At 38.9% G+C, this 27,406-nt stretch overlaps 1 long non-coding RNA gene across 1 annotated transcript in view; it reads right to left on the reverse strand.

Moving 5' to 3' along the window:
• Positions 1 to 27,406, reverse strand: part of LOC137020182 (uncharacterized) — a 53,117-nt gene that overhangs the window by 5,957 nt on the left and 19,754 nt on the right. Inside the window, exon 2 of the long non-coding RNA XR_010895151.1 lies at positions 18,505 to 18,726. This is a non-coding gene — a long non-coding RNA (uncharacterized lncRNA). The remainder of the gene's footprint in view (positions 1 to 18,504; positions 18,727 to 27,406) is intronic.

Consider the following 27,406-nt stretch of genomic DNA (forward strand, 5'->3'; position numbering starts at 1 on the left):
TCATGACAAGTTTCTTGCCAGGGCATTTTTAAAAACTTGGCTCTCACAAGCATGACGAAAGACAAAACAAGTGTAAACATATAGAGATCAAGAAGTTCTTCACTTACCAGTCAATCGAGTATCTGCTTGGGTTACTTCTTTATCATTCATTTTTATTGCTTCAGCTCTTGATAAGAAACACATAAACCAGCAGGCTACCTTAACATGTTTACAAAGTTTTGTCTGAGCGTAATTAAGCCACATTTAGTCAAGCAGGGTGGGTAACTGCCAAAAGCACTCCAGTTCACCAGAGCAGACCCAACTCTCTCTGCAACGGCTGGGCTAACAAGCCCCAGAAAGACACTATGTAAACACTTTCCTCCAGTGCTCTCCAGAATCAAATGGTTTGAACTATTTGAGCAATGCTCTCTTAACAGTTTAATACGCCAGACAACTATGCCTGAACAGTGTGTTTAGGAACAGCTGTCCTCAAACAGAACTGGGGGAAAATCCATGCTGGCAGATGTCATGTTGCTATAAAGCACACTGCAAAACAAGGACGTAACCACATATTCAAGTTCAGACGGGATGGGAAGTTCAAGTCTAAGAATTTGTCATTGAAAAGCACATGTTGATTAAGAGACGATCTGAATATCTGGGAGGAACAGGTCCGTCTCATTGTCTCTGATGGGGATTTCCATAAAATAAAGGCCCTTATATACTAAAACCAAAGTTCTTTTCATTCTTTGTTAAGGGGTTCAAAACACCTTTGCAGGAGTAAACTGTTAGCGAACATCCTGACGCTGCTGACATTTAGATTAATATGGAAATATATGCGCTTTCCTTTCAATAAAAAAAAGAACGAAAAAAAAGACAGCGTTGAGAAAGCAGCAGGTAAGAAAGCATCTGATGAAAGCGATGTGGATATGTTTGCTCATGCTCTTCAATTAGACACTCCAGTCAAGTCAAATCACTTCCATTTGTATTGCACAGATATATAAAAACAGACTGAACAGAGGAAATGAAGTGGAAAAGATTTCCATGTCAAAGATGGCAGAGCCTCAGAGCACAACACCTTATTACGGAATTGCCAAGGACCAATGGTAGTTTGAAGGTGTTTGCCAGCTGTTTTGAACGCCCGAAGCAAACTCGAAGGGAACTTCGTTTTGTCCCGATTTCATTCAAAGTGATTTTGTTCTTCGATTTCGCCAGTATATCAGGCCTTAAACCTTGCTTTTTGTGAAACTGAGCGGTGCTCTTTCCACCCCCCCACCCTGTAGACCCATGAGCTGGACTGAATAGAGAGCAGAGGGGAAGATTCATTAACAGCACTCCATTAAATTTTTGGGGAGGACTGAGCCTGAAGGACCGGGGTCACAAAATAGAGGAGAGGGGCACTTTTGGATGCTCTTGACTAAAACTTAACCATGTCTATTTGGGCTCTACAAAGGCCATTTTAGGGAAAGCTGGACTCTGACTCCACGACTTCAGATTAGGTGGAGTGATAGGATTAGTCCTTAATGACTCGGACTTTGAAGACAAAGAGAGCCTCAGCAAAGAGGCTTAGATATGGAAGAATTAACAGAGCTCCGCCAGCGCCCTCCTCTCTCACTCTCTCTCTCTCTCATCCTTTCTCTTCTCCTGACTCTGTTTGCTCTGCAGTGCAGGTAGAGGTCATAGAGGGCACAGGGTGACTGCACAAAGCAGTGGTCTGTTTCAAAGCAGCTGTGAGCATGTCCACTAAATACTACACACTAAAGCTCCAGAAACATTTACAGATGGGCCTGCGCTAATAAATGCAAGCAGCCGAACTGCATGTCTCAAATGTTGCACTGTGAAAGTCATGTCCTTTACATACAGTGTTTGGACTACGCAAAAGGGTGCTTGTTTGGTTTTAAATGTTAAGCTAATAGATAAAATAATAGAAAATAGGTAATACGGGCAGTCAATCATGTTGATAGTTCGTGTGATTTTCTACACATGTGGTTAATCAGATAGGACACATCTTTAAATTTGAGAAGTGACTTCATACATCCACTAAAAATCATCAAAACATTAACCCTTAAATGCATACCTCGGGTCTTTAGTGACCCGGGACGTCATTCACTACCCTCCTCCTCGTTCATTTTTTAAAGTTCCTCAATCAATTCATTATAAAGAATATAACAAGAAAAAAATCATAAAATTATAAAAGAATGCCTATTTTTGTATTCATTTTTTGTAAAAAATTGTATAGGGTCGCAAACGACCCGAGGTGTGTATGAGTGTACGTATATTTATTATTCACAACAATAATTGAATCTTAGATGACGGAATAAGTGCAATTCACCATTATTCCACAAGGTGGCAGTGTCTGATACACAATGCTGAAGTGACGACTCATTCAGACAGAAAACGAAATAAGAAAAACATGAAATGGCTCAGTGATTTACTGCAGAACAAGTACTGAACGCAATCAATTATGACTGTAACTGTCACTGGATGAATCTGGTGAAGCTGTTAGCGATCAAAATATTGATTTTGAAGATGTTAAAAATTATATAATTTTGAGAATACGTTTGAGATCACAAATGGGCTCATATTTGTGACCTCAAACATAAAACTAGCCCATTTGCTGAATTTACTGGGAAATGAGCTCTGACAAGGAAAGTGATGATGGCATAAAACATCTGCTCAAACCGAGCCCTTTCAAGTTCCAAAAGGTAACAAAATACGATTTATTTTATTCTTCTGTAATTGTTACTCTAATATCAGAGGAGTTTTATATTATCGCGACAGGTAGAGATCCTTCCGTGTTAGATATAGATCCGGGTCAATCAAGACCCGAATATGTAAGAATGATTGGCGAAACAGTCATGCATTTAAGGGTTAACAGACATTGCAAAAACGTCTCCAAAAATGTGTGTGCTGTCTGTTTGCAGATGCCACTTCATTGATATTTCAATGCAATAGCATTCAGACAGTGTTAAAATTCGCAACGCTATCTCATGACCAATTCGTACGTATTTTATGAAGTGGCTAATTTATACGAATTCAACAACATCACTCGTACAAATTCATTCAATTTGACTAAACACCAGTGACGGGTAGGTTTAGGGGTGGGGTTAGGGGTAGGTCATTTGTACGAATTCATACGAATTTGGCAACTTGTAAAATACGTACGATTCATAGGCGTAATTTGCTGGTGGGACAGGTGGGACATGTCCCCAAAAGTTTTTGCCAGAGTCAATATTGTCCCCACCACTTTTTGGAACATCTCGCAGCACGGATGCACCAAATACAAATTAAACAGTTCCATTTGCATTCATTTGTGTTAAATAAAAAATGATCTGGCGCTGGAATGCTGTTTTTGAAATCATGCTGAGTGCTCATTGCCGCTGTTATCAGTGGGGCAACAGAACAGTGTTCTCTTGGCACTTGTGCAGCCTTCACACAGACAAGCACTTTAATCGCTTAAAGCTGTTGTGTGGATATTCTGTTGATTCCAGTGAAATCAGGAAACAAAATGCATTGATTAACAGATGAACATCTTTGAATTAAATGAGAAAAAAAAAAAAAAAAAAAACTATATGAGGGCGGATTAGAACCGAGAACCTTTCTGACATGCTTAACAAAAGGTCTACCATTAGACCATTAAGGAACACAAGCCGTGAGTGTGAATCTATATATTTATTCACTAACATGAAGAATCTTGGGACTAACATATTGTATTATAATAGATGTAAGCATGAAACGTTAAACATGACTTCTGTGTTGACAAATTAAACCGAATGTACTACTGAAACTGATTTCTGGAGATTTATTTTTCTGCAACTGTTACTGTACATATCACTGTATGTACAATGACATGTCCCACCCACTTTTCAAAACAAAGTTACACCACTGGTACAATTTGGTAAAAAACATACAAATTAGCCACCTCGTAAAATACGTGTGAATTGCTGTGAGATTGGTTTGCAAATTCTTTCAGGGCCACTGTAAATGTAGAAGTTCAGCATGATCCCAGACTAACAGTTTTTGCTACTTTCTGTACTGCTCCAGATTGTGAAGTTTAAAATCCTCAGAAATGAGCAGACCTACAAGGCAATCTGTACTTGCAGAAATAATTTGCAGGTTTCCAAAGAATCAAGATGCCAATCTTTTATAAAGTTCTGCAAAATATTTTTATTCTGCCTATTTTTTTTTTATAATGCTTTCTTTTCTCATAAATGTCAAGTCTTGTTTCTAAAAATATCTAATTTTACTACCGTTAGTAAAAAAAAAAAAAAAATCAATAAAAAAAAAAACAATTTTAAGTATCCTTAAAACCAAGAAAAAACTAGTTAAGACTCATTCTCATAGATTTTAATATATGTGTTTTGTTTTCATGCATTAGTATTTTTTTCCTCACATGGTTTAAGCATAAGAAATCAGTCTTAATCTGTTGTGCAGATTTACTTCAGGTAAATTTATCTTGTTTTAAGGACATTTAGATTTTTGTTGTTGTTGGAAAGCAAGACAAACAGTCATTTAGAAAAAGACTTTATGCAGTGTGTAGTACTCTCAGCTCATTTAACAAATTGTGTCATGTTTAAATCTATTCCGCAGAATTGAGCAGATTTTTGCCCAAACGACAGACAATGCCAGGGATTTTTTTTTTTTTTTTTTCTCAAATTAGTCATTGCGATAGTGATTTTTCCTAAGGGAGGTGTGAGTGTATCTTATGATAGTGTGCCTCATCATTTACCACTTTATTTCATTTCATCTGACTATAGCCAAGATTAGTTATTGATTACTGAGCTTTTAAATTATTTCTAAAGCAAAAGCCAAATAGCACAGTCATTATGGATCCACTATTGACATGCCCAGTATTTCATTCCATTTTCTTGGCCATGAAGCCATCAAGTAGAAATGATCAAATAAGATGAACGATTGTTTTATGACTGTTGCCCACTGTCATTAGCTTTTGCATTCACAAAAGTAAATAATGAATGCAGTAAACGTCCCCATTTCAAGCTTTTGTGTCAGCTGTGTTGGTCTTGTGGAACTTTACAATGGGTTTGCTTTTTTGTCAAGATAACGGATTCTGTTGTTGCTTTCAGTGATATTTTTGCAAAAATCATCATCACAACAACTCCAAACTAGAACCTACATGGCAAGCACGAATAACACTGAGCCAAAAAACGGCATGTGCACTTATCAGATTGGTTTTGCCTGCTTAATAGGGCAAAAGGCAGCAGGGCTGGGTCAACACTGGGGGGTTTAGTACCCAAAGTGGCAGAGAGCCTCGGGTGAGTTTATCAAAGTGTAAAATGCCTAAACCAGCAGGGCAACACAATCCTTAGTGCTTAGCGTATAAATCACCATATATTCTTATTTACAGGGCTGCAGCTAAGCCCTTGTTATGAGTAAATACATCCGCTGGCAGTGATTGTATCAGGGTCCTTGGGAGAATTAGACAGCAAAAGAAAGTGGAAAGTGACTCTGTGTGTGTGTGTGTGTGTGTGTGTATAGGTGTGTGTAGGTGTGTGTGTGTGTGTGTGTGTGTGTGTGTGTGTGTGTGTGTGTGTGTGTGTGTGTGTGTGTGTAAAACAAGGCTCTTAAAAGAACTAGAGAACTAAAGCATTTGAATACAATGCCTCTTAAGGATTTGTCTAAACTGATAGAAGTCTGTTCTTTTTTTGTTAAGAGCACAAAGTGAAGTTTAAGCTATTTTCCTTAACCGAATAACAGGATTCTAGTAGGTCCAAAGGAAACTGTTAGTGGCTAATATGTCCAACTGTGCCATAACTTTGCCAACTTTGGCATCTTCTTAATTTATTTTTTTAATTAAACACAGTAATCCAAACATAATATAAACCCTTTTATCGAACAACATAAGCTGCAAGTTTTCATCTTACACTGAGTTAGTTGTTGTGTTCAGTTGCATCTATCTCACATAAATGAGACGGGGGGAAAATAAAAAAAGAGAAAAGGAAAAGTTTCATACTTCTTTAAACCTCAAAAGTGTTGGCAAACACAAGAGAGGAAAAGTTGGCCTTAATTCCATCTCACGCTGAAGACTTTGCATTTTAACTTAGTGGGCTCAGTTGGCTGAGGTCCTCTCGCCCGTAAATTGGATATTAGAGGGCGATATAAAAGAGGCTATGTGTGCGCTCCTTGCAGGGAATTATTGCATCCAATATCCCATCCGCCTGTGCAGATCCTCATCTAATAAAGGCACAACTATATTGGTCTTCAACTTTATGAAGCTCCATAGTAACACGCATACAATGGGATTTGCCAGGGTCTCTCAAGCAGGGTTTAGGACAATGCAGATATCATTGCATTCCCCTGCTCTTTAAAGCCCTCCGCTCCAATTTAAATACAAGCATCCAAATAGTGCAGTGGCATTCTGTGGATCCAGCTCTATGAAGAGCTCAACTGTTTTAGAGCGGCGTCCTCAATCTTCATCTTTTGCATTGGAAGGGCTTGAGTGGCCCCCACTGTCCCAGACCCTGACCCAGCCCCCACCCTCAGTAATCCTAAAAAGGGGCAACAGCATCAGAGAGTGTGAAATTAAATACATTACAGCATTAGGGATTAAAGTGTTTTATGGGCAGTTGCTCATCCACATCAGACTTTAGCTCTTTAAACCCTAACATTTGATCTAGGTTAGGAACCAATGGCTGAGAAAGGACTTGGACTGTTTGTAGGACCCACAAAAAGAGGGAAGGAGAGAGAGAGAGAGAGCTATAGAGAGTGTGTGAATCTGTGTAAAAGAGAAGCCATGCGCACTCCTGGGAAGAGAGTATTTACGGCTGATCCTGTTGCTGGTGGAAAAAAGCAAACTGACAAAATCTCCTGCAGGAGGCCGGCCTCGGTTAAGCTGCTCTGCTTTTCATAAGTGTGTGTAACTGAGGGGTTTCCCTGCCACTGTTGAAGAGCAGACGGAAAAGCCGCTCTCCGAAGAAATGAGCCTTTAAACGTAGAACTTTAATGCAAATATTAGTTCATTTAGCAATTCGTTCAGTAATCAGTTTTGATGATATCTGGCTATATAAATAAACAACGCTATCTCACAACCAATTCGTACGTATTTTATGAGGTGGCTAATTCATATGAATTTATACAACCTCACTCGTACGAATTCTTATGTTTTGTCTAAACCCCAGTGACGGGTAGGTTTAAAGGCGGGGTTAGGGGTTGTTTATTCGCACAAATTTATATGAATTTGACAACGCGTAAAATAAGTACGATTTAGAAAAAAAACATACAAACTCGTACAAGTGAGGTCCTACAAGTGAGGTCGTAAAATACATACGAATTGCCGTGAGATCGTGTTGAAATCCCATACAACGACTCGTGCACTGTATTTTAAGTCTTCTGAAGCCCTTTGTGTGAAACTGAATGTTTTCCTCAAATCTCATTTATGCTTGTTCATATTCAAAAAGGACACATCATGCCAGGTTTGATGCAGGGCAACTCAGTTAATCAAAAGAAAACTGAAATCGCAATATGGCAGTAGCAGTCTATGGAAGCCACGGAATAAAAGAATTTAAAAAAAGGTAATTTTGAGTTTATGTCTCACAATTCTGACTTTTTATCTCGCAATTCTGAGAAGAAAAATTAGAATTGGAATACTTTTAAAACTTATTTGAGTTTATATCCCGCAGCTCAGACTTTTTTTCCCTCAGAACTATGATATAAAATTGCAATTGTGAGCAAAAAATCAGAATTGCGAGATCAAAATGTTGTTATGTTAACTATGTAAAATGTAATAGGTTTAAAAAGGGTATCTTAAATGATTGTATTCTAAAAAAAAAAAAAAAAAAAAAAATTGATTAAAAATTAGATTCTGACATCCAAAGGCACAAGACAACATTTTTTCTCTTATTCCATAGATTTTGCCCATTTTCCTCCACTTGTTAGCACTGTTTTCCTATTAGTAGTAGTAGTAGTAGTAGTAGTAGTAGAAGTATTATGGTGATATTGATGTATATTCACAACATTTTTGTAAAAATTGTGCAGCTCTGGAGCTTTAAAAACACATTTTTAATCGCAATCACAATTTTTATCGAGCAGCCCTAATTTGACATCAGTGATGCCAAAAGCCATTGTTTCGCTCTAGTCATATAAGCAATACTGTAATACCAAGTTTGAAATTTCAAAAGTGCAAATAAAGGTTGAGAGCTGTACACAGAAGATTTTCAGCAAATGGCAAATTCTTGAAAATAACTTGATATATCTATTTGTCTAGATTTGTTTTTCTTAATTCAACTTAAAAATCTAAATGCAGTCTCTGTTGACACAAACAGCTATAATGCATTTCCTCCTAAGCTCAGCAGTCTCATAGACCACTTCCTGTTTCCTTGGAGAATGGCCCAAAATGGGAATAGCTATCAATATCCAGCAAACCTGTTCCTCTCTTAAACTACCTAGTCAGATTACCAGCTATCATTAATCTTTCTCAGGAAGAAGGCCATTTGTCCTTGTTTGACAACGTCATGTTCCATGAAGAAACTGAAACATCATTTGGCATTCATACTCCAATTCAGCCATTGCTGGGTTTCTTCAACAAATTATGAGCAGAAACAAACCGTTAGTTGTCTAGTACTGAAAGTGCTGAATGAAGTTGAGAGGAAACCAGAGAAGAGGAATGGCAGCTGTCTTTGAAATCACCGTTCGGGATTCTAATGAAGCTCCTGGGACTCAACTCCAAACTTCATTAATTGGTTTGGACTCTCTTCAAAAGGTTCAAATCAAAGCCTCATATGAAGGGTCACATTGTTTACTTTGATCATCAATATCAATTTACACACCACATACAGAAGTATCCGTTTACAATTCAAGCTGAAATGCATGAGATTCAAGGTAATGTCATTGTCAGACATTCAGCGTAGACAACACATAGTATTCTGTTCAGGCTTCACTGTCAGCATTTGATATGAGATGGGAAAATGTTTTAAAATAGCTAAATGTCACATGCAAGATATCATGACCCTTGAGGGGTACATTAGAAGCATTTGATTCCACGGATTACAATGCTTATTCAGTGCACATGGAGGGAAAATATGAGATGGATCTTTAATCTTCACTCTATGGTCTCCTGCCGTTTGCTGCTGTCTCCGACAGCAGGATTTGATTTCACCTCCTCCAGAGCAGAGAGCGGTCTCCGTCACCGAAAGACCAGAAGCCAGGGCACACGGGGGCCACCCACTCAAGTAGAAAGACATTGGGAAATTGTGCAGTGAAGAAGGCTTAGATACCTTTCCCTCAGGAGTAATACAGGCCCTTGGAAAGGCCTTGGCTGAGATCTGGTTGGATCGGAGCCCAGGCTTGTGGTCCAGAGTAAAGGATGAATGATCCACCAAGAGTCCATGTCGTGTGAACTTAAACCATTTCGCTTTCTCCGCTTTCTCTTGCCTGCCGTCTGCTGATGACATACGGTTTTCGGAACTGGATTCTGCACATGCATTTAGTCAGCAGAACATGTTTAATGAATCCTCGAGGTTCAGTACAGGTAAAGCTTAATCGACAGCATTTGTAGAAATAATGTTGATTAGCACTAAAAATTATGTTGACTCGTTACTCAATTTTCTTTTTTATTTTTTATTTTTTTAAAGGTGAAATCTTAGGAGGGGGCACTTACAATGGAAGTAATTGGAAAAATTACCAATTTTTTTGAAACTGTGTATTGCTTAATCTGTAAAGCTGTTTCAGGGTTTATTTTAGGGTTTTATTTTTAATGGCACTGTGTTTCGGCATAGACAAAGTTGCAAAATTGGATATAATGTTACACAGAAAAGATCAGTAAGCGATCCATAAACAGCTCAATACTACAATAGTGAAATATTAGGCAATAATAGGTTTAATAGTGGTAATAGTGGCGTACCTGTGGGAATTTGTTTGCAAAATGCAAATTACGTACCAATACGTACATGTCAGCTGGTACAGAATTGTACTTAGGATGTGGAAGCTTTGGGTATGAATCCCATGAAACATGACTCATGATAAAAGAGCTTTCTTTTTTTTTTATTTCTCTTTGAGAAATCAAAAACAAGCTAAAATGGCATGCTTACGATTGCGTTTTTATGTCAAATTTGCTTTTGTTAACACTATCGGGTAGGTTTAGGTGTAGTGTAGATGGTAGGCTAAGTTATTTTAAAATGTAATGTAGCATTACACTTTTAGCGCCACTCACCAGACATTTCAAATCAGAAATGCAGTTATACGTACAAAACCAACGTAATATAAAATGTACAATATTTACGTTCATCTATTTAGAAAAAAGAAAAAAAAAACTAAACACGCTTTTAGCACATTAAAATGTGGCGCTATGTATTTTTGTTTGGCAAAAATGTTCCCACAGGTATGTTTTTCTAATGAGCCTGGGCTGAAAAAAAAAAAAAAAAAACACTTGAATCTGACTATTTTGTCAATTGGAATCAAAAATACATTGCACACATATGCAGTGATGCATATCTTTACATACATTTTACAATTTATGAATGTGCAAGTTTATTAATGTCTCACATTGGTCAGTCTCGAACTGGTCAATGAAGGAGACTGAATATTTTTGGTAAAAGGTCTTCTGACATAAATGTCAGCTTTCTTTTTAGATATGTCATAAGGGCAAAAACGGTTCTGAATGTTTGACTGAAATTTTGGAATACATGTAATACACATGTAAACAAATATGTGAATCGGATTTGCAATGTTTAGGGTTCATATAAACAGAATCGGATTGGATTCCTTCCTGTTGACGAAAAATAGTGTATTGGCTCCATTCAATTCCATTGAAAGTATCTCAGTGTAACCCCAATTTTTTAAAGAAAAAAGTTTAAATACATTTTTGAGGTAGTCAGCATTATGTGAACTGAGCATAGCTTGTACTGAACTTGTACCATGCGTAGCGCGTGTTGTTAAGTGTGGTAAAAACAGGGCTGCGTTCCAGTTTTAGACATGCACTCGCGAAGTTCCCTAAACACTTCCCCTTGGGGGAATCCCTGCCGCCATTTTGAAGTGCGTTCCACTTCGTGAAGTGGACGAGGGAAGTTTATATGGACAGACACTAGCAAGTCTACTTCATATGTACACTTCAGGCAGCATATTTTTTTCCGCTAGAGGTCGCTAGAAGCCTATTCAAAACAAAGGCGTAGTTTGATGACGCCAAGTTTTAGAGCGGAAACTTGGGACATGTGGTCTCCATCTCAACGGATGGTGCAAAAGAATAGGGATTGGAGTCTGGAAGAACTCATGTTCGTGGATGCGATTATTAACGTTACTGTAGTATGAAGCAGAGCAGGAGCGAGTGTTGCGGGAGCTGAACGAGGAGCTGGAGCGATTGATCAACACACGCCTCACGAGCAGGGGGACTTTTATTATGACACAGTCGCCGGCGCCGCTTCCGCTTTTCCGGTCATGAGTTTACGGGAGCTGTCCTTGTCGACAGAACCAGCGGCAGATGGTAAACAGTAATTATGTTTCATAAATAAGTAACACAATCCACCATAAAACGTGCAAGAAGTAAATAAGGAACTGCTTGAAGCCAACTAGTGGTTTGCTGGACGCTAGACACTACTTCCGCATTTGTCCACGGCACTGTTGTCATGTGGTTTCTACGTCAGTAAAGGCGGTAACAAAGGGTAACTGACATCATTGACAGGCGACTGCACTGCCCCGTGACACTGTTTAGAATGGGAATTTTCTCATGATTTACAAGTAGTTGAAAACATTAGAGATACTGTTTGTAATCAGCTGGACAAAATATATAACACTAGCCTAGTGGTTTTTGGATATTTTACTTCAAAAATTTTACATATTGTACCTTTAATTTACCCCACCACAAACAACTCTAAGATATATTAATTATTTTTTAAACATTTAAAACACACATATATACATATAGACTGCTGTATTAAACAATTTTGTAAGGGAAAAAAATAAATAATAAATGAGCTCCATTGCGGATTTCAAGTGATCAAGGGCTTAGGACGTTCCAATTCAGCCCATTGCAAAGGTTCCACCAGTAGTGGGCACTCGTGCAACGTAAGCAATGACGTACATCCGAGTCAATGAGACTGAGGGAAGTTAGCGAGGGAAGGGCATTTAAAAAACAAACTGGAACGCAGCCTAGAATACCTTGGTGTCAGGTGGGTGCACTACCCCAGGGACTTATGGGAGAAAGTGCAAACAGGGTGAGTCCCCGAGGATTAACTCGATTACTAGACCGAACAGGATTACGGCAAGCCAACTCCAACACGTTTTGCTGCTCTCACCTGACGGGGGCATAAACAGTATGCACATACGTTGCCAAGCACGGCTACAGATTTAAACCCATAAGCAGGTTTCTACAGGTGACAAGTCAATTATTCTCCAATGTAAACATGATTGGGGAGCTGACATCTATCCACAACTGAATATGTCAGCAATGGCAATACAAACAGCCCAATACACACAAACCAAAGTAAGAAAGAACATATAAATGAAATATCAACAAACAAGGACCAGGCCCTGGCACTGCCTGCTGGAGAAATCCAAATGAGACTGGATAATGTGGGCCTTCATGGGCTACATCCATGGCATTCCCCTTCACATTCCCATTCTTCCTGTTAGAATTGAAGGATTAATGGAAGGAAGTGCTTTGATTAAACACAATGGGCATCTATCCTCTGTTGATTTGAGGGATTCGGGAGGCAAATCCCTTACAAAACCCGATATAGAGACCGAGAGCGCTGGAGGAGGAGGGGGTGCGAGAGGAGGAGGATGAAGGGGTTTGAGGTGGGTTAAGATGCTCCTCTGAAACGCACCAGCTCCTTGAGCCCTCCGTAAACACTCAAATAGAAGCTTCAGATCTTCCATTCTGACTCCTTAAGCTCAAGTGCCAAGTGGGTAAGTTCTGCAATATCCCATAAAATCTTGTATTGCTTATCACAGATTTGATCATTATCGAGTGGCCATGTGGATATGATTCCATGTACAAACCCGATCAGGGAGTTTATGAGCTGGTGATTGTTTCGACCTTGTGGTTTTGTGCGAGTACCAAATAATCAAATAACACGACAACAGGGAATGCAGCGTAGCGAGAGCAGCCTGCTATCAAAAAGGTGTTGCTCAGAGTCTGTAAGACATAATGACAATGTATACAAAGGACGGGACCATGCAAACAAAACCGCTGTCATTTGTTATCACTTGGCATAAATAGCCTGATCAAGAATCAAGAACAGAATGTATTTGTTTATTTCAGTTGATTTTCACATTATTAACTTTAGGAGTCAATGATGACCCCCAATCATTTTCATCCTATCTATTAATTTACTAAAACGTACATAAAATGCAGTTCATACATACAGCAACATGAATACATAAGCATGTATTTAATTTCTGAATTAAAACCGTTGGGGAGTGCGTGTGTGTGTGTGTGTGTGTGTGTGTGTGTGTGTGTGTGTGTGTGTGTGTGTGTGTGTGTGTGTGTGTGTGTGCTTTTGTTTATATTACATTGTGGGGACCAAATGTTCCCACGATGTAATATAAACCTGAGTTCACCTACATCGTGTGGACCAGCCACCGGTCCCCACGATGTAAATTAATTAATAAAAATACTAAATGATGTTTTTGTGAGAAAATAAAGGTGTGCATAGTTTCTTGTGATGGTTAGGTTTAGGGTTAGGGGTAGGGTAGGGGGATAGAAAGTACGGTTTGTACAGTATAAAATGCATTGCGGCTTATGGAAAGTTCCCGCAATTCACAAAAACAAACGTGTGTGTGTCTTGAAAAAAAATCCTTTTTTGTATAATTTCAGTATTTTCACAAAACTGCTTCAGTCAAAAATACCAGGGTTATACAACTGTTCTAATATTACACAAAATTAAAAATGAAAAAAATCTTTGCAATTTTTTGCCCTCTAGTGGTTAATAAACAGAACTGCACAAGTCTTGTGGAAGAACATTGTAGCCAGAGCTACTTTTCTCTGCGTATGTCTATGGCGAGTCACGCAGTTACTGTGATACTCTGTGGCGGGTCCTACCAGTCCGGTCTGAAATAGTCTGAATATAAACACTTATTATTAGTTTACCATAATGATTCAGGGTAAGACAAAAACACGGTTTGGAAAATGGATTCATGTTGTACATTCTCATTATATAATTTTTGTACATTTTGAACACAAAAAAGGTTACGGACAGCAGCTTTAATGTTTTGGAAAAATATTAAAAAATGTATTTATCCAAATGGCTTCACTGATACACCATATTAAAGTCATGTAGTGCAACCAATATGTGGATAAATAAATAAATAATAGGAAATTATCCTAAAAGACCCAAGAAGACCCTCATGACTATCCTTCAAAGTCTCTCAGATAATTTGTCTTTTTTTTTTTATGACAAGGCAAGGCTCAGGTTGTTTTACTTGGTTACACCACATGACATCAGTCATACAATTATTTCTTGAAAAAGGTATAAAGATTTGTCAAAACTATAGAACCAACATGAATTCAAACTCAAAATGAGTACTCGTCATATGCGTTTTCCTGTCTTTATCGTGGACACTCTTAAATGTCATCTTTGACCAATATCTTGAAGTTTCCTTAGTTATCTTGAAGTTACTCAAAAACTCCAACCCAATCCAACTCTCTAAATTCTTCTCTCCCGTATTCAGGAGGAAGGTAGAAAACAAGGTTAAAGTCCAATTATTCCATACTAGTTACCTCATGTCCTCATTAAAGACATTTTTTTCACCTCGGTTTTAGGTTACAATCTTTGCAAATAGTGACCCAGGTCCTGCCTTGTCAAGCCCCCTTATCCCAAATGAATCATGAGGTCTTGTAAACAGTGCAGTGATCCAGTTTCTTGAGGGAGTCGGGCTGTAAGGGAGAAAAAAGGTCTGGGGATTTGCAATGGATTTACACATATACAGTTTCAGCTAAGTTCCCCAAGGTCGGCCTGCGAGACCTTCACCCGTCAGTGCCTTAAACAAGGCGTTTACCACCCAGTCTCTTCCTGGCCATACCACATACGGAGAGCCAGTAAGGAGGGGGGAGTCCCACACATCAAACGCGTGTTCTCATTTAAATTCTTCTATGCGGGCTGTGGGATTTCGTTTAATGAGCTGAGAAGCGCTGTTAGACAGCTGACTCCGGAGTTGCCCGCTGAAGGAGACGTGGGCAGACGTCTCTCACCTCTGAAGCCGGGCCGAACGTAAGGGTCCGACAATCTGGTCCGTGGAAGCTCTGAACTCGTCGTGCGTTTATTTAAATCTAGAAAGTCTCGAGAGAAGAGCCTCTTTTCATGACTCTGGCTCTGATTTGTGGCTTCGCTGCTAGCGAGTCGCCGTATTGTGTTTTAAGCACAGCAAATCGGAGCAGACCCGATCCGAGCGCGGAGGAGAGGAGGCAGGCCGGGTTTCTGCTGGCAAGGTGAGCACAAAGAGGCTCTTCTGTTCCTGCGGACCCATCCCGGGCCCCTGCCAGGGCACTTTGGCAGCTTGGTGCTTCCCTGGGGCCGAGCACCGGAGCCTGCCCAGTCTTGCCCTACCACAACAGCTGCCAGCTCTCGGCCTCACACACACACACTCCATGGAAGCTCCAGTGCTTTCTCCCCACACATTCAGTCTCTAACCCCTCAAATCTGAAAACTCTGTTTCCTGAGTCTGACACCACTAAGCCTCCCTTTGGCGAGGGCTTTTTTTCCTTCGCCACTTTCTCTTTTTTTCTCCTTTCCATGAACGTCATCTCTCTGCAGGAAATGATACCCCACATTCTTGACTGTTTGGCTCCAAACAGAACTGTGCAACAGAAGGAGAAGCAGAGTATGAGAAGAGACAGTGTCTGGAAGAATTGTCTCTTTTTCATTATCTCAGCGTGCCTCTCCGTATCTTCCACTCCCATTCAGTGTTTCTCACATACAAACACACACATACACACTCCATGGAATTACACAGGACTGTGAGAACATACTGTGACAGCAGCCTGTTTTGCATATACACAGAACTAAGCTGTTAACAAAATAATTGCTAACTGTTTCATATATAATGAGAGAAAGGGAGAGAGAGTGAATACTGTTAAAAAGTTTAGGGTTGGTAAAGGTTTTTTTGATGTTTTTGAAAGTCTTTCATACTCACCAAGGCTGCTCACTATTTAATAATAAAAAACAAGTTAAAACAATAATACTGTGAAATATTACAATTTTTGTTTTCTATTTTAAGATTTTTAAATTTTATTCTTGTGATGAAAAAGGTGATTTTTCAGCATCAATACAGTCTTCAGTGTCACATGATCCTTCAGAAATCATTCCAAGTTGCTGATTTGCTGCTCAATAAATATTTCTTCTCATTATCGATGTTGAATACAGTTGAGCTGCTGTTTCATGTTTCTGTGGAAACCGTGATACATTTTATCAATCCAAAATCGATCAATCAATCGATCGATCAATCAATCAATCAATCCTTTTTCTTTTTTCTATCTAAAGATGTATTAGATTTCCATCAATGTACTCATTCACACATGTTCCAACTTAACACTGTTTGTAGGGTTAATGTATGTTCCATATTAGTTGAGCCATTACCACAACCAAATGAAAAAACAAACCGAACTCTAAAGTGTGGCATCATACCTATTTGACAATATTTGTGGGTCTTCAACAATTGTTCATGCTAATAGAATACAGTATTTTCACATGAGTATCTTTAACAGAACTAGACACCCCCCCCCCCCCCAACCCCATTTAAGTGGACCAAAAACTGATTTGAATAGTCTGCTTGACAATGTCAAAGTCTGACCTTAAAACCGGACTGAAATTCTAATTTTTATCCATTTTATACCGATAATAAAATTAATTAAATTAAATGAATTAATAAATGAATTGTGCCTTTGAGTTTGTTCAGAGCATTCACATATGAGACAAAATTCTTGTGAAGTTTTAAAGCCCCTGAATCAAATTAACACCCTTAGAATGGGCTTCTGGTCATTATGTTTTTACAGTATGAACACCTACTGAGTGAAAATAAACATATCATTAGCAGATACAACAACGGTTCTGGGTAACAAGCAGAGAATGCACCAGGTATGAGGAGGGAAAGAGTTGGCAGCTGTAAGACTTACATTTCAGGACATCTGTGTGTGTGAGTGTGTGTGTGTGTGTGTGTGTGTGTGTGTGTGTGTGTGTGTGTGTGTGTGTGTGTGTGTGTGTGTGTGTGTGTGTGTGTGTGTGTGTGGGTGGGTGCTTGTGTGCTCATTTGTGTGTGTAAACACACGGGGTGAGGGTGAGTCTGCTCTAACAGTGTCAATAAAGGGACATCTCTATTGGGCTGTTCTGTTATGCACTTGCTAAACAGCTTTCTGGCAAAGCCACTACAGATTCCTCGGTGATGAATCATGGACAGGAAGCTATGGCGTGACATTAGGCAACAATTAAAATCAAAATTAGAATCATATGATAAAGAAAGGAATTTGCTTTTCACCATGCGTTTGCTGAATTGTGGCTGTGGGAGAGGAATACAACATGACTTGCAGATATCTCCATTTATGACGCACTCTGTTGGCTGAAACAGCGGTGAAACTCATTTGATTGTTATTACCTTGAAAAACAGCAGTGAATCTGATCGCAGTTGAATTTGGCTTGAATGTACTAAAGGTGAAGACAAATCTTTCAAACAAAAGTCTATATTAGAGAAACTCTGCAGTATCCTTACTTCATGATTAACACAAAAAAACTAATCACCTATGCTATGCAGCAAAAAATTAAGATTATTATTTTTTATTAAACAATATTAATAATTAATATTCATATTTTTTACTTAATAATAATGAGTAAAATAATAATAATTTACTTTACTAATAATCAGTCTAATAATTAATAAGTAGGTTTATTATTGTTTTGTGCTAATCCTGAATTAGAATGCTAGATATTAGTAGTAGTAGTATAACAATAATAATAATAATAATAATAATAATAACTAATAGTAATATTTTAATTAATCCAATAATAAGCCTAGATAATAGATAAGTCAGTTTATTTTGTGCTAATCATGAAAAAAGATTTAGGATGCTAATTATTATTATTAAAAAACTAACTGGGTGTTTTCTTCTGATTACTATTTTTATTTTTGCTTTAATTTTTCAATTTTTTTCAATAATTTCTAAGTAAGAACAGGTAAGCAAAACAACAACAACCTGGTTTTAATCCCTTTTGTGATTCCCAGGGTTTTCATAATGTTTCAAAAATGGCATTTTGGTGTTGCAATATTCCATCTGGTTGGCCAGGAAAAGAACATTTCAGAGGCAGCTCTCATTTCATCCTAACACAAAGCTACTATCCTAGCTCCCTCTGGTGGCAATTACAAATTAGTGAGTGAAAATCTTTACCTTCCTCTTCCCCATTACAGCTCAGTGCCTTTTGTGTTCATTCTGAGGTCATAACTACGATGATACATCACATTCTTAGTCAAATCAGACACATACACAAATATTTGAGAAACAGTACTTTGTACTGGCATTGAATATACACATCCATATACAAACTTTATTCAATATGACAGTCTGTTTAGTGCTTAGATAGAGCTTAAACTCACATAGCAGGTAGAGGTCTGTCTGGAGGAGGTCTCTTTCCCTGGAGGCCAGGTCACGGCGCTGCTCCACACCTCCTGCATCATTCAGAGATTTTCTAGATCCAAATGCCTCCTGACGCACCCTGCACAACACACACAGCTCCAGCAAGATCACAGGAGGGAAACACGTGTCCGCGTCAGCCGAAAGCCTTGAGGAAGACTCTGACAACCTTTTAACCCATCTCCCTGTGAAATAAACACACATACACCAGGATGCTCAATCCAGTCTCCGCTGGCCGAGCCGGAACTCGGTGGATAATTCATGACAATTCGCATTCAAATAGTTATGAACGGGACATTCGGGGGCTACAGCTCCCAAACAAGAATAAAAACAGATGTATATACTGCAAGCGTAACGTATGCAGAGATGCTTATGCGGCGCATTGCAATTCATCGCGTGAAACGGCTCAGGTGGCCTGATGTGTTCGGTGTCAATCACTTTGATTGGCAGGCATATGTCAGAATTGGAAAATGTCACATGGAGAAAGAGACAGAGCTAGGCTTTCCAGCCTAGCGCCAAGGCATGGCCTATTTTAATATTTCATCTAGCCAGAGAGAGTCTTTCGCTCCATAGTTTAAATTCTAATCTTGTTATGGCAGAGGTGCATGTAGTCTGCAGGCTGCGGCACCAAGCAGCTCTAATTCCCTCTGTTTCTCTCTCCAGCTAAACAAATTATTATAAATTCCATTATTTTTCCATTATGCATATATGTTTTGGTGGCAGAGCCACTCTGCAGAGCTCTCTCCATTAAATGGTCTGGCTTTTCCTCATCAAAGGCCAATACTTCTGGCCCTAAACACAGCTGAGTCCTGTAGGACCCTCGCAATAGGTCATCATTAGTATATCATTCAAATGCCGTTCATTCGCTAATGTGGAGTTATATCTAATAATGGCATCTCTGGTGGCTTTTTTCCCAAACCCCAAAGCAGCTTGTAGCCACGGCCGCCTTATTCATCTCTAGCATCCGAGCCTTCCACGAAAGGAGGTTTTCATCTCTCCTAATAGATAATATTCCCGATATATAAGCCTGTGGAGATTTTTCCAGAGCCTGAGAGACATATGGGGAAATATCTATCGGTCTGATCGATGCACCATACTTTAGCCTTGGACGGCAGGCCGCACCGAGTTATTTTTGGCAGGAGGAGCTTCTGTTTTCGTACGTTTAATAGGCAGCGTATTTAAATGTCATCATGATTTCATTTTTACTACCTCGTCCGAACTTCCTCTTCCATAAATCCCGGGGTCAGTCCATAATGGAGATGAGTTCATAACTCTCTGCGCGTGTCGCTCTGTTTGCACTTGGTTTCTTTTGAATGATGCATCTTAGATAAAATGGTGACATGAGAATGAAGATGTATTTTTGTGTAGGTTTTCTCCCTGTTATCACAGAATCAACTCATCAAGCTACTTTAGAGTGACAATACGGAGTTAAAAACAAGCCGAAATGGTTCGAACTAGTGAGGTAGCATCTATCATGTACAAGTGAATTCACGTCAGTGAGCCAGCATAAATCTGCACTGGAATTGCTTTTCTTCCTGAAGTGGTGTCATGCAATGCCTGGGAAAAAGCCAGTGGCTCATTCATTTGACTGGCCGTGCAACACAATCATGCTAAACAGCTAATCACTCACAGTCTTTTTTTTTCAGTCTTAACCACAATAATGTCCTCTGTAAGGCGACAAACAAATTACCAGCAAGTGAGGCGACACAATAAATCCATGTGTTTCTTTTTGTGAGTGTGTGAAGCTCTTTGTGTGCGAGGGAAATGGGGTGTAAGACACACACAACACACAGCAATTATCTCACAGTGTCCCTGAAGCAGTGTAGCATTACCCTAGACTCCTGAGTTATGCTGTTTAGCTCACTGCTGTGTTCGCCTTTGTTTTAATAGACAAACACAAAGTTTAATTCCTTCTGGGTCAGACAAGAGAACTCAATGAATGGGCTAGACCTTTAAACACACACAAAACGAGGGACTCATTTAGTGTTAATTACTCTTTGTCATTTGCTGTCTATCCAGCAGCGGCGCAGTAAAATGTCAGCGCCGAAATTAGCCTCAGAGCTGAGCAATTTTCGCAGCTAAATTGCCGAATGACTATCGCTCCGTAATAGGTAGCAATCTGCGGTAATATGATGAGATCATTTGGAAAAAGTCAGGGGGACTGATCAAAAGCAGGCATTATCCGCACTGATGTGGTGACCCGGGGAACATGTGGACACAGCTGTAGTGTCATGTGACATGTGGGGGAGCAGGTGCCAGTTGGCAAAGGCGCAAAGGCGGCGAGCGACCGAACAATTACTGTTATTCATAACAGCCGCTACGCACAGAGGACCAGATTCGTTCTTACTTGGAGTTAGATGTACCCTAAGTGTAGAAATACTCTTAATCATCTGTCAGTCCGTGTCTGGCGTGAATACACACTGCGAGTGCAGCTCATTATTATTCATAATACGAAAAGGATTCTAACATGGAATGTGTGAGTGCAGAACTCTGCTGATTTAGAGCACAGAATTAGAGCTCTTGTCATTCACAAAGTTGACATATTTTGGCTAATTTAATCAGCAACTCTCTGGTCGATTTAACACATTCTACCTTGTTTAAATCCGTTCCACAGAATTCCGTCTGGGTTTGGTTAGAATTCAAGACAAGGTGGGAAAGAATATTAGACAGAGTATCTGATATCGGCGGTTCAGCGTACAACGCAAGTGTAAGGTGCGTTCGCATAGGGCTTTCTTTGTCTCAGATGTGTGGCCGAGTGAAGTCTCTACATTTTCTTCTAACCCACTTTCTCTTCAAGTAATTGTTATTAAAAGAATAGAAATGGGGTCAGAACTGGAAGCAGTTCTTGCTTCTCGCCCTGCGTGTAATTAACATTTCACAGCGCATATCTCATTACAGAAGACAAGGCCACTTTTACCGAAAAGAGTGTGATGCATTAAGATTTCACCAGGCTATAATCTGACTTGCTATCATTAAAGAATAATGTAAACCTTCAAGTGATTTAATTGGATGTCTATAGAGACATAATAGAGGAGTTAAAGTCTTTGTTTAGTGTTCACTTGAACTGTCTGAATCTCTCTCTGTCTCTTGCTTTTTCACTCACAGCTGAGTGAAGGCCGCAACCAGGACTGTGTGCTATGACGACAGATATATTTATTTAGATATATCGTGTTTTTAAGGCAAAATACATTGTGGAAGTTAGCCATTTATGGTTGTCAAACCATGATTCAACTTTGTGCCACATCAATAAAGAATTCAAAATCTTGTTGAAGGAAATAATAGACTAAAGCGAGACACTTTACACACACCTGAATAAAATCACCTGTTTTGGATTCTGTAAAAACGACGATGTCAAGTCGTGGACACATTTACTGTTGTTCGGCAAATATTTAAGGGCAAAATCCAGTTGCTTCGATAGGAATCCACACGATCGACAATTTCTCGTGAGAGTGAAACAATTGACCACACAGATTTCGCATCGGGTTCAGTTGGTCATGAGAATTTGCCACGTTGATCAACAGAAAGCTGCTTGGTTTGAAAATGACTTCTGAGTGAGCTTTGCTTCATACACTACTGACCACACTGATAAAAGTGATTCTGAAGTACTACAGAAAAAACAAATGATATTTCAACATGAAAAAGTTAGTTCAGGCAAGAATTTAAAAAGTAAATTCTATATTAGTACTCAATTCAAGCTTGTAGAAATTTAAGCATAAATATCAAAGTTATAAAATTAAGTAAAACCTACTCAATTTTCTGATACTGGTGTTCCCATCATGCACTGGGGCATGAATAATTAAAAAGGTTGCTTTTTTCTGCTGTTTTCCAGCTGTATGGTACCACGTTACTTCTATTATGTAGATATGTTGTCTACACAATATCTGCTGTATTATTTACTTAGATGTTTCTAAGTAAAGCACACACTTTAAAAGCATCTCTTAGTTGAGTGTTATATTGCGAATTCCATATGTGAAATTTACTTTTAAAAAATCTGCGTGCAAAAACTTGTTAAAGAAAAATTAAAGGGTTAGTTCACCCAAAAATAAAATCATAAAGTCACTTATTACTCACCCTCATGCCGTTCCACACCCGTAAGACTTTCGTTAATCTTCGGAACACAAATTAAGATATTTTTGTTGAAATCCGATGGCTCAGTGAGGCCTCCATAGGGAGCAATGACACTTCCTCTCCCAAGATCCATAAAGGTACTAAAAACATATTTAAATCAGTTCATGTGAGTTCAGTGGTTCAATATTAATATTATAAAGCGACAAGAATATTTTTGGTGGGCCAAAAAAAAACAAAATAACGACTTATTTAGTGATGGCCGATTTCAAAACGCACTGCTTCAGGAAGCATCGGAGCATAAATGAATCAGTGTATCAGATCTGCTGTTCGAAGCGCCAAAGTCATGTGATTTCAGTTTTGACAGTTTGGCAGTTTGACACTCGATCTGAATCATGATTCGACACACTGGTTCATTTGTGCTCCGATGCTTCCTGAAGCAGTGTTTTGAAATCGCCATCACTATAAGTCGTTATTTTGTTTTTTTTGGCACACCAAAAATATTTTCGACGCTTTATAATATTAATATTGAACCACTGAACTCACATGAACCGATTTAAATATGTTTTTAGTACCTTTATGGATCTTGAGAGAGGAAATGTCATTGCTCCTTATGAAGGCCTCACAGAGCCATCGGATTTCAACTAAAATATCTTAATTTGTGTTCCGAAGAATAACAAAGGTCTTAGGGGTGTGAAATGGCATGAGGGTGAGTAATAAATGACAGAATTTTCATTTTTGGGTGAACGAACCCTTTAAGTACATTTTTTTTCAGCGCAGAGCTGTCCTTATGGAGGGTCGACTGCACCAGGCCCCGTGCTTGAGGAGGTCCCGCGATAAATGGATGGAGAGGGAACCCTGCTTCCGCTACCTCCCACTAGGCCCTGCGCCATGCTTGGGACAGCCCTGCTACTGACAATAAACAACTGACCATTTTTCCTGAAATTTCAGTGATGTAACCACACCTTTACACAGTCTGCAGAAAGTCTGCCAATCAACAGAAATCTCTTTTTGTACGTTTTTGTACACTTATGGTTATGGTTTTTCTATTCTAGAAAAACCATAACCATAAGTGTACAAAAACTTCAATTTTTAAAATTGAAACAGGTTCAGAATGTTTCAATTTTAAAAATGTAAATAAAATTCCAAAACCAAACATCACTCAGTTCACGAAGTGCATTCGTCTTAATGGAAAACTTTAATGAATGTCTCTGGCACTGCAACACCAGTACTGAATACACAAGTAAAAGATTAAGCATCAAAGGATTCACTAATGGAAGAGTTACGAATCGTTGAAAATAACACCATTTACCCTGGCTTTTGTGGCTCATCCAATCAGATTTTAGAGAACTATCTGAACTATTAGTTATAATACTAGTTACACTGTTTTGAGTCTTTTGTCTTCAACCTAAGTGTAACATAATGTGAAGCTTTTTTGGACTGGGTCCGACTTATTCATTTCTGCATTGCATGGTATTAAATGACTCATATCATTATATAAAATTTTGCTTGTGCTGCCCACCCCTCATCGCAACCATGCTGGTTTGCTTAACCAACAAGCGGTTGGGACCATGATGGGAACTTTAGGCACAACAGCTTGTTTTGAAAGACGTGTATGAGTGAATGGAACCAAACCGTGACGCTCATAAAGTGAGAGACACTCATATGCATCCAATTTCCTACGAACACATAACAATCTCTCACGCGGGGTTAAACGAATCCAGGACTGATCCTTTGCCACAATAAAAGCAAGTCAAGGCTGTTCGAGATTTCCACGTCCATTAAGAGAAAAGCGGCACGGATGGCTCTAAGCGGCGCGTCGGACCGCGCTGGGATCATTTCCATGGCAGGCTGGCAAGGAGGGAAGTGTTGATGGTGGCAGACAGTAAGAGAAGAGACACGGAGATATGTGTCAAATTAGTCATGCCGTCCAGGGGCCTGCGTGGCTTTATCTCAGGACAGTCTCACTCCCACCCCCACCCAATGCCCTGGGACTCGCGGGGTGAGAGTACTGTGAATACCTTACATACACACACACATGCAGCTTCTGCAGCTGGAATCATGTGTGAGACATTACGATATCGAGCAGAGCATGAAAAGGCACACCGTCTACTACAGCGCCACATTCGAAATGCACACGCCTGTGGTATGTTTTTATTTTCCTCCCAGTCGTTCACACCTCCAGTATGGAAGCAGGTTTGCGAGGAACGTCGAACCCTCACTCAGCCTAAACGAAAGATTGTTGGCAAAACAATAGCTTTTGCCTGTTTCTGTTTTGTTTATCTCTAGGCAACAAGAACAAGACCTTCAGGAGTCATGCCAGATTACCCACTAACTACATCAGAAAGAGGCTCATATAAATTATAGGGAATATTACCAAGAAATAAGCTTCACTGTCTGGAAGATCTGAAAGGTGTCCTTTAGGGAGAAATTAGCGAGATGGCTCTCACACGTCGGAGCCCGTTGTCTGTTTTATTTTGCTCCCTAACGAGCCGTCGTGGCCATACGTGATTGAGATTTTTCATTATTGCCGCACACAGATGGCCATTAGTTAGACGCTACCTCAGCCAGACACGGGCTGTCTTTGTCCTACTGAGAAATACTGCACATGCCGTCTACAGGGGCTCTCAAACATTCAGCCTGCCGCAACGACGCTCTCAAAACATGAGGTGCAGTTCAAAAAAAAAAATGGATTCCATCCCAATTAACAAACTTTTCTCCTTAAAGAACTCACTTACTTTTTTTTTTTTTTCTTGGAACCAGCAGGAGTTATATCAAGTGTCCAAAACCAGAAAGACAGTAAATCAGTGTTGGAGCAAACGACTGTAGCTTGACAAGCTGGTGAGAATTTAAAGTAGTTCAGCTGCAGTAAATAAAATCTACACTAGAGCAAGCTACCAACAAAAAATATTTAATGACACTGAAGCTAAGAAGACAAAATCATTTTAAATTGTGCTAAATTAATCAAACTTGAACAGAGGTGTGGAATAATTAAGATCTTTTAAAGTCTTTTATGCCCATCACAGTTGCATTTATTTGATAAAAAATACAGTAAAATGGTAATATTGAGAATTATTAACACAATTTAACATAACATTTAATATATTTTAAAGTGTAATTTATGCCTGTGATCAAAGCTGAATGCTTCAGTGTGACATGATCCTTCAGAAATGATTTGCTGTTCAAGAAATATTTCTTCTTATTATCAAATGTTGAAAACTATTTTTCTGCTTAGTAATATTGTGGAAAACATAATACACTATCATTGAAACGGTTGAGGAAAATTAATCCTTTTATTCAGCAATTAAACACTGATAATAATAAAAAAAAAAATTACACTCTAAAAAAATGCTGGGTTAAATAAGGACAAACCCAGGGATTGGGTTGTTTTCACCCAGCCATTTTTTTTAACCAATTTTGGATTTATTTTTTAGCCAGCAATATAGTAATATAGTAAAACTTCTGATGGATCATGTGACACTTATAAATTGTAACAATATTTCATGATATTACTGTTTTTAATGTATTTTCAATCAAATAAATGCAGCCTTGGTGAGAATAAATGACTTATTTCAAAAACAAACAAAAAAAAATCTGGGGGTTCAATCACTTTAAGGCCTTTAAGCATATGCGTAAAAAGGTATTATGTTTCATTTAGCAAGCATGCAACCACTTTACAGCAAATACAGGCAATTTACCAAAGGAAATATATAGTTTTTAAAGCTTTTTAACAGTTATCGAAGTTGAGCCAAAAACTTAGGACTAGATCGCCAAAGTTGTTTTTTGAAATAATCTCCAATATTTATTGAACTATTCGATGGACAGCGGCGGTCCTAGAGACAAAGTTGCTCAGAATGAGGAGTTTTACCATGTGGTATGAATGTTGTGGGCATGTGGGAATAAACTCACAATACACAATTTATTTTTTTCCGATCGGCCTCCGTTAACTTTGTCTGATGGTCAAACTTCAGTGGCCGATGGCGAACATGTTTTTTGCGATACGTCAATGTCCTCATAGACAATCTCAGCACCTCGGACAAAAACACTGCCAATTTTCAAGTCGATTGGACTAACGGTGAAGTAGTTATAGCCGTTTTCAAGTTGCTTTGCTGTTACAGCGCCACCAAGTGGCCAGTCGACGCATTCTTTTTCACGCAATCACAGAATGAGCTTTTGCAAAGTTGTGCTGAGTTTGGTGAAAATATATCATTCCCTTCAAGAGTTATAGCCATTTTAGTAAAAGTGGCTCTACCCACTTTGAACATTTTGGCATCCCCTAGAGACTGTGAATCGAAATTTCAATTTTTTTTTTTTTTTTTTTTGATAAATATTGACAATCAGACTCTGGAGAATCTTAATGCACTGGTTTGGCTCCAAACAGGCAAAAAGGACTAGGACTAGCTCACAAAAGTAGGTTTTCAAAAAATCCAAAATACTCAAAAATTTCACCAAAAATTTCTACAAGCGATTTTGTCCAACTTGAGCTAAGGATTCCAATAACATAAGACACTTCAGCCTACGCCTAACGGTTTAGGAGATATGAACTATGTGCTTGAACCCCTAATTATTCCAAACTTTTGAACGGTATTCCAAACGGTAGTGTAAATTTGTAATAATGTAACTAAACAACTAGGATACACTTTATATCATGAACTAAAATATGCAGCTATAAATATGCTCCACAGGGACTCAAATTGGTGAATTATATTTGGAATTTTCCTGTTAGGAAAGCACATTTTATAAAACTACAGCTCACTCAGCAACAAACTTAAGTGTGTAATACATTGTGGCATCTGCTTG

This window comes from Chanodichthys erythropterus, chromosome 5, assembly GCF_024489055.1.
Source record: "Chanodichthys erythropterus isolate Z2021 chromosome 5, ASM2448905v1, whole genome shotgun sequence".
In the NCBI taxonomy this organism is placed as follows: domain Eukaryota; kingdom Metazoa; phylum Chordata; class Actinopteri; order Cypriniformes; family Xenocyprididae; genus Chanodichthys; species Chanodichthys erythropterus.